Below are 7,525 nucleotides of genomic sequence, written 5' to 3'. Positions count from 1 at the left end.
TGCGCAATGTCTGGACACTTCCATTTAGAGCCCATGAACTCCACACTGATGTGCCCAAATACCAAGAACCTCACTTCTAGTAGTTGCCAGGGGTGACAATTATGAGGGGATCTGGCAGGGAGAGGTGACTCTGCAAGCCACCAGGGGTGGCTTTCCTCAACAGGTCATACTGGGACCAGTTTGTTCCCTACTGGGCTGCAAAACCAGAGTCTGACCTGTGTGGTGGCACTTGGAGCTGTAGGGAGAGAAAGCTCCTGCAGGACAGAAACCTCCTCCTCCTCCAGCTGCCAAGCCTTGGGGGGAAGGGGCAACATCTCCCAGAGCCTACCCAAAACCTCTCCTGTGTCAGATCGATGCCAAAGGATGCTCTGGGCAGGGACAACCTGGGGTCAGCTTCAGACCTCTCCTAAAAATGCCAATGCCGCTGGACAGCTAGTGTGGGAGATGAGCAAGCACAAAAATGGATCATCCTAGCCCAGCATCTGTCAAATCTGAACAGCACCTGCCAGCTCAGCTCCACAAGAGCCTCCATGGGGGCAGGCCCTGCAGGTGGCCAATGCCCCGGGTCAAGGCAGGGGTCTGGGAGTTGGTTTTGCTGGGGACAGTCACTGCTGGGCTCTGGCTGAGTCCGAGCAGCTCCATGCAGGTGGGTGGCAGCTCTGTGTAGAGGAAATGTGTCGGCTGGCATCTGCCGTGTTTTTTTTTTCCTTTAAGCCCAATTGTATTTTTAATTATTTGTCAGATGGTTTTGAGCCAAGACTATGCAATCAGTCAATGTTTGTTGGTTAAAACAGAAGTAAACACTAGGTTATATAAACAAAGGAGTGCTCTGGTTTATTGCCCAGGGATAACACCGGCATTGTTGCGTGGATCCTCATCTGAAGGCTTTGAAGATTTCTTGCTCTATTTATTTTTCTAAAGATGGATAACTTTGTTCTATTTGCACAGCTTCATAAGGGCTTGAATAGACAACGGGTAAAGTGCTGCAAAGGTGGGTCTGGCTCTGAAGGGGCCCGGCAGGAAAATGTGGTTTTGGATTCTGATCTCATCCCAAAAGTGTCTTGCATTTTGGTACCTTTAGATAGCTTGCACATTGGAAATGGCAAGGAACCAGAAACCTTCACTCCAAAGTCAACTCTGCTTTCATTAATAAGATGGCACTGAGAGAACAAAACAGCACTATGTGGAGCAGAAAGAAGCCCATGAGGAATTCGGGGCTGAGACAGAGTTCAACCCCCATCCCCACTGTCATGCTGGATGTTAAGGATCAGCATGCTGAGATGCAGGAGAGGTGTTCACACGAGGTGGTGGTGAGGGGTGCGACACAAGGGAGAAAAAAGAGCTGCCCTCCAAGCAACAGCAGTAACAGCAGAGCCTGGCCACTGCTGGAGAGATGCCGGCAGTGGGATGGGCAGAGCTGTGCCCCTGGGGCTGGGCAGAGGCTGAGCCTGGCTCAGATGACCTCCAGCACCCATGAAGGCAACATTCAGGGACCACATGTTCTTCTAATTTCTTCCTGTGGGAGAGATGTTGACCCCGTTTTACAGATGGGAAAACCGAGCAGCAAAGCACAAGGACTCACGTTTCTTGCCTGTTGTGGGACTTGACTTCTCTTTGGGCCTGACCTGGTATCATCCCTCACCTTGTTTTCTTGTCATAAAGTTGCTGCCTGTGCCTGTGATCCTCTTCTACAAGTGCTGGAGATCATTACAAATAATATTAGATTTATCACTTCTCTGTGTAACATGCCAATCCTGGCAGCATGTTGTGAGAGCACAACAGCAACAAGAAGCATATGTTCTGTAAGTCAAGTTAGTGGGATTTTTTTTTTCACTGCCAAGGACAATAATTTTTTTCCTTTTTTTTTTTTTCTTTTTCAAAATAAACATCATGCTGGAATGTGCTGCAGCAAATGGCTTGGGCTCTATTATATTTCATGCAGCTTTCTAAACAATTTTCAACCCTGCTGGCCCAGTGTCAAACAGAAGGCAACCAACAATAGCAAAATCCCATTAAAGCTGAGAAGGTTCCTTCCTGAGGTGAACACGGCCAGAAATAGTAATCTTGGCTCTCTTTCCAATTTGGCATTGGGGACTAATAATGCCTGTTCTCCTAATGGAAATTATCTAATTTCATCCAAGTGCAGCTCCAGAGAGAGCTGGACTGACGCACAGTCAATATAACAACATTCTTCTTGAAGAGCTGAACAATGGGGCTTTGGTGGGACCGTGATTAACAACGTCAAACTAAGAACAAACAGAAGGTGTAAAAATAGGCATCTGAGGAGTTGACACAACGGACTATTTTTCATCTGTAAGGCCAGAGGAGAATAGCTTGTTAAATCGTGTGCTTGGAGCACTTCATCAGATGTTGTGTGGAATGACGAAAAAAAAAATCCATTTCCCATCTGGATCTGAATGTACTAAGGAACTGCACATGCCTTATTAATATAAATCACGCTAGGAGTATAATTCCCATTAGCATTAAAGAACCATTTTTCAATGAAATACTCTTACACCAGGAACACCTAATGGGAAATAATGATGTTTGCTTCATTTGGAGAGAATAGTAAAATACAGAGTGGAGACGGAGAAGGTAAAGAAGCATTTCTTCCCTCCAGTGCAATGGGTTTTTGTGTCTGCTGTAAGATATCCCCTTCCAAGCCTAGCAGAACTGTATCCAGCCTCTATACAGAAGCCCCCAGAGGTGGTAGGGAATGGTGATGAGGGGAAGAGCTCCTCCAGAAAACTGGAACAGTGCTACAGTGCTATGGCCCAGGGTCAAAGCGCTGCTGTCCTGTTTCCCGCAGGCCCCCACCCAGGCTGGGTGAGAGAAGAGGTCCAGCCTCCCTCCCTCCACCCCTGCTTCCCTTCTTCCCTCCACCCCTGCTTCCTCCCCAGGGCAGCCTCATATTAGGAGAGAGCTGAGATGGCTTCAGGCCACCTCCACCCCCTTACCCACATGGTTCAACCTCACCCTGTGGAACTCCTTGTTTCAGCTGAAAAATAGCCCTCCCCAAAACCGAACCACCACTCTGGACATTATTTCTCACGTCTCAAGAAAAAGCAGCAGTTCCTACATTTCTCTTTAACACTGAAGCCACAGCTAGTCTCACAGTGGTATATTAGGAAAGCAGAAGCATTAGAACTGGGTGAAACCACCATGCAACTCATTAGCTCTGGTGCCTTGCCTGCTTTCCCCAGGACTCTGGCTCTGGTATTTGCTCTGCAAAGACTGCATGTGCCTGGGCTGAATGCCAACCCCTGTGTTTGTGCAGGCGCACAGTGGCTCCCAAACCTCAGCATCACCTTGCTTTGACACTGAGGATTTACCCTCCTTCCCTGCCTTAAGCGCTGCAGCTTCCTTCTAACTCCTAATGAAAGGAAAGTTTAGCCTTGAAATGTTGGACAAAATTCCCACCTTTGGTGAAGCAGATATGGTTTCTTTTAATTTTTACAAAATCTCAAGTAGCCATTTACTTGGTATTATTTTTAGAGGGCGAGAGGGGAGGTCTGTGTTTTCATAAAACCCCCAGCTATGCACTGGGGCAGTGGGATTTTGTGCGGGACACGACACAGTTAACTTGGCTCTGTGTTGTGGCCGATGGCATCCAGGAATGACCTCGCTCCCCCTCGCTCACCCCACAGGTCACCCCCTGCTCAGGGTCTGCCAAAATTGTGTCATTTTCTTGTTCTCTTTCCTCCTAACAACAATAAAACTGATGAAACGTATGGAAATTGCTAGTAATGAAAGCAAATTGCACCAGAAGTAATACAACACCATGTTGCCCTCAGCCTCAGCTTTCACACCTGGTTAGTCCCCAGGGCTTCCAGAAACCAGTGCCTCCATGTGAAAGTCCCAGTTCCCCCCTCCACACCCAGCCCTCCCTCCTGCAGCCCAACCCTCAGCTCAGCCCCCTCCCTGCATCAGCCAACTCCTTTTCACCTTCCCTTTGGCCTCTGGTCCTTTCAAATCAGGTAGAAAACCTCTTACATAGAAAACCTCAAAACACCCAAGATGGGAGACAGATTCCTCACAAGGAATATTTCTCTACTTCCAGACTTTGGTGGGTAGCAGTATCCCACAGAAATGAAAGCAGCTTGACACGATAGCCATCCCTGCCCCCTGGCTGCAGGCAATGCTGATGCCTGGGTATGCCAGAGCCCTGGAGAACATCCAACATCCAACGGATGCCCAAAGCATCCTAGGGTCCTAGGGAGGAAATCTGAGAAAGTTTCAGAGAGAAGAGTAAAGCCTTGTGGCTGAGCTCACTGCCAGCATTTCCAGTGGCCATGCACCCAGACCAAATGTGACCCAGGAGAGTTGCTGTGATTAAGGATTTTATTGTTAGCTTGCACTAGAGGGTGCTGCTTCATTAGGCTTTGAGAAAGATCGCAGTAATGGGACCACCTCCGATGTCTTTATTCCTTGCAAAGTTAGGCTGAGACCTGAAACGTGTTGCAGTTCATATTACTCATATTCAGAGTGGCCTCAAAATGAAATGGATTGCTTAGCTGGGAAAACGAGGATGTCTTGGCTTAGAAAAGAGTTTATACATCTGGGGGGCAAGAGTAAACATTTGGGTTAGACACTGTGACAAATGAAATGAAAAACTGGTCAGCCTTGCCTTTTTTCTCTCCATTTCACAATTCTGAGATGAATGGATGCCTCAAGGAGCTGAGAAATCAGGGAAAAAAATTAAGAACAGGACAGTGAAGGCAGACATGGGAGATAATGAGACTTTGGAATTCACTGCTACAGGACAGATAAATCAAAATCTCATGATAATTTTTTTTAGAAGAAATAAAAGCAAAATACCTTTTATGACCACTAGTCTTTTGGCGAAGATAAAGGTAACCAGATCCCAGGCACTGGGATATAAAATGATGGGTTAGAGGTATCAGTAGGAAATTACTTCCCCTGTGTGCTGCATTGCTGTGCTGACTGTGCCTCCTCTGTTTTTGTTTCCATTTGCTGCAGGCGTGGAGGAGCAGCTATTGCCGTAGGCAGCATCCCAGACCCACAGCTGGGGAGGGGATAGCTTACACCATCCTGCTCAGCTTCCAGAACATCTGCCCACCCTCCTGGGTGTCTCACAGGGAGGTGACCTGGTGGAGCCTGGCGCAGGGAATCTGTGAGCTGTCCAAGCAATGGCAGGACTTTATTTAGAGCAGATTCAGTTCCAGTGAGGGAAGCAGCTCTGGAGGATGCTATATACGTGCTGTATAGTCTGGCACGTTTGTTTATGGGCCCATAAAACTCCTCTGGCTGGCACTCCCATTTGGCATCCACCAGGAAGCATCTCTCTTGGGCTAAAAAAGGTTAAAACAGGACTTTTTGTAAGGGCTTTGATGACATTATTTTCCTGGTGTTTTATACATGTTAATAGCAAGGAAAGACCTGGTTTTAAAGTTGGGCTCATATGTACCTACTGCATTTAAATCCACTTTGAACATGAAAAGAGGGGCAGAAGAAAAACAATAAATATTCTCAAATCCAGATGAGTTTTACAGAGTAATTTTCTTCTAGAAATTTGCCTTCCTTATGGGGTTGATTTTGCCTTTTATGTGTCTACCTTCTGATATCTTTATTTCCAGCTTCCCCACATTTTTACCACTGTTGGCAAGAAGGAGGAAACTGTTTCTTACTAAGACTTTTATTAGGCAGTTATTAGTATTTCCTTCTTCAATATTGAATGGTTTTTCTGTGCTGTAACTTTAATATACTGCTGCTGGAGAAGCAAAGGGCCAAAGACATCAGCCAGCTTTTGTGGAAATAGACTGGGATTGTTCTGGCAAAACCATAGAGATGATGATCCAATATGGGAATTTAAAAAAAAACACAACAAACATTTAGTTTTCATCTATACTTGCATCTAAATATTCAGTTTGAACTGAGGTACCCTGAGCCTGTCCTCAACAGCACTAGTTTGCCTCAGTTAAGGAGCTGCCTATTCAGGTCTCAGCTGAAAACAGGTGTAGTTACACTCTCCTGTCAGATTTAGGAAATACCTGTGGATGGTCTTTTCTCACTGAGAGTCAAATCACCTTCATTTTACACAGTGGTGCTTGTTTTCAGTCACTGTGCACTGTGCCAACTCAATCCAGCATGTGCAAGCAAACGCTTCCCTGATAGGCGGTTGCACACGAGAGCAGGGGGTCAGCACTTCTGCACGTCCTGTCACCTTCAATCAGCCAGCAGAGGGTTAATTGCACACCAGCTCTCTCTAAACCTCTCTGTTGGCGAGGCCTGGGAAATCGCAACTAGCCCATGATAAGTCCCCCTGCCAGCAGATTATGGTCTGACTGCAGCGTGAAGGTGGAGTAAGCTATGAAATCAGCATGATTGGATGGTGTGTATGATATGATGCTGATGGAAAGGAAAACAAACTCAGGGGCTCTCCCTGCATGAAGGACCCATTCTAGATTGCAGAAAGCAGATACAAGAAGTAGCACTTAAATTAATGGGTGACCTGATGAGAGGTTAGAGCAGACTAGAAGATGGTCACAGCAGTCCTGCCAGCCTGTTGCCCAAATGTGTGTTTCTCCCAGCATCCTCACCTTGGCTGGCCACGTGATAAAGAAGCTAGTTTGGGGTACTATGGCAGTATAAAACTTTTCTTACTGGCCAAGTTAATTTGATATCCCCAGGGGTAGGAGCAGGCAGGCTGGAATGCAGGGAGAATGTCAGACTGGCACTTGTAACTTCAAGCAGCTTAAACCATCACGGCATTACAGGATCACAGTGTCTATCTCCCAGCACAGCATCAGGTGCCTAAAAATGGGATTCGTAAAAGCCAACACAATGAGCAGAACCTGCCTGCTCTAACCCATAGGGAAACCTGGGGAAGGAAGGTTCTCATCCTGCTAGTCCTCAGAATGCTGCCTTATTTCCTGGGGGCTGTGAAGAGGCACTTCTCTCCAGCTGATATTTCCTACCCTGACCCTTCTGTAAGATTTATGAATCTGCAGCTTTTCTCTCTCTCTCTCTCACACACACATACACTCCAAAAAAAAAAAAAAAAGAAAAAGAAAAAAAAGAAAGATCATTCCTTTCTTCTGTGTGCATAGCTATATGCAGTGCCCTCCCACATCCCAGATCTTTGAGCCAGGCACTCAAGAGCAGAGATAAATCAGTGTTTTCAGGTCCCCTCTCTGTCTGAAGGGGCTCGAGGCATTAAACAGCATTTGGGGGACTACGTGAAACCCCTCAGCTTCCCATGCTCTAATGTGTTTCTTCAGAAAACAGCAGCTTCAGCAGTTGAAAGCCACAGTATGCAAACGTGCAAGTGTGAGAGCAAGTCTCCAGCTCAGTGGCTGGTGTGCTGTCCTTGGAGCTGAGAGCTTCAGGCTTTGATCGGCTCTCCCATATGGACCCGTTCAATGGGATCTACTCTGCTGGAACATATGGACAGTTCTTGGGACTGCTCGCATTCAGAAAACCCCGTGCAGTTTTCAGGCAACTACAACATAGACATTTCAGAGGAATCTTGCTTCAGAGCAATTTTAGCATGCCTTGTGGACTC

Source organism: Melospiza georgiana, chromosome 3, assembly GCF_028018845.1.
Source record: "Melospiza georgiana isolate bMelGeo1 chromosome 3, bMelGeo1.pri, whole genome shotgun sequence".
In the NCBI taxonomy this organism is placed as follows: domain Eukaryota; kingdom Metazoa; phylum Chordata; class Aves; order Passeriformes; family Passerellidae; genus Melospiza; species Melospiza georgiana.
The sequence above is the reverse complement of the archived record's forward strand: the minus strand, read 5'-3'. Positions refer to the sequence as shown.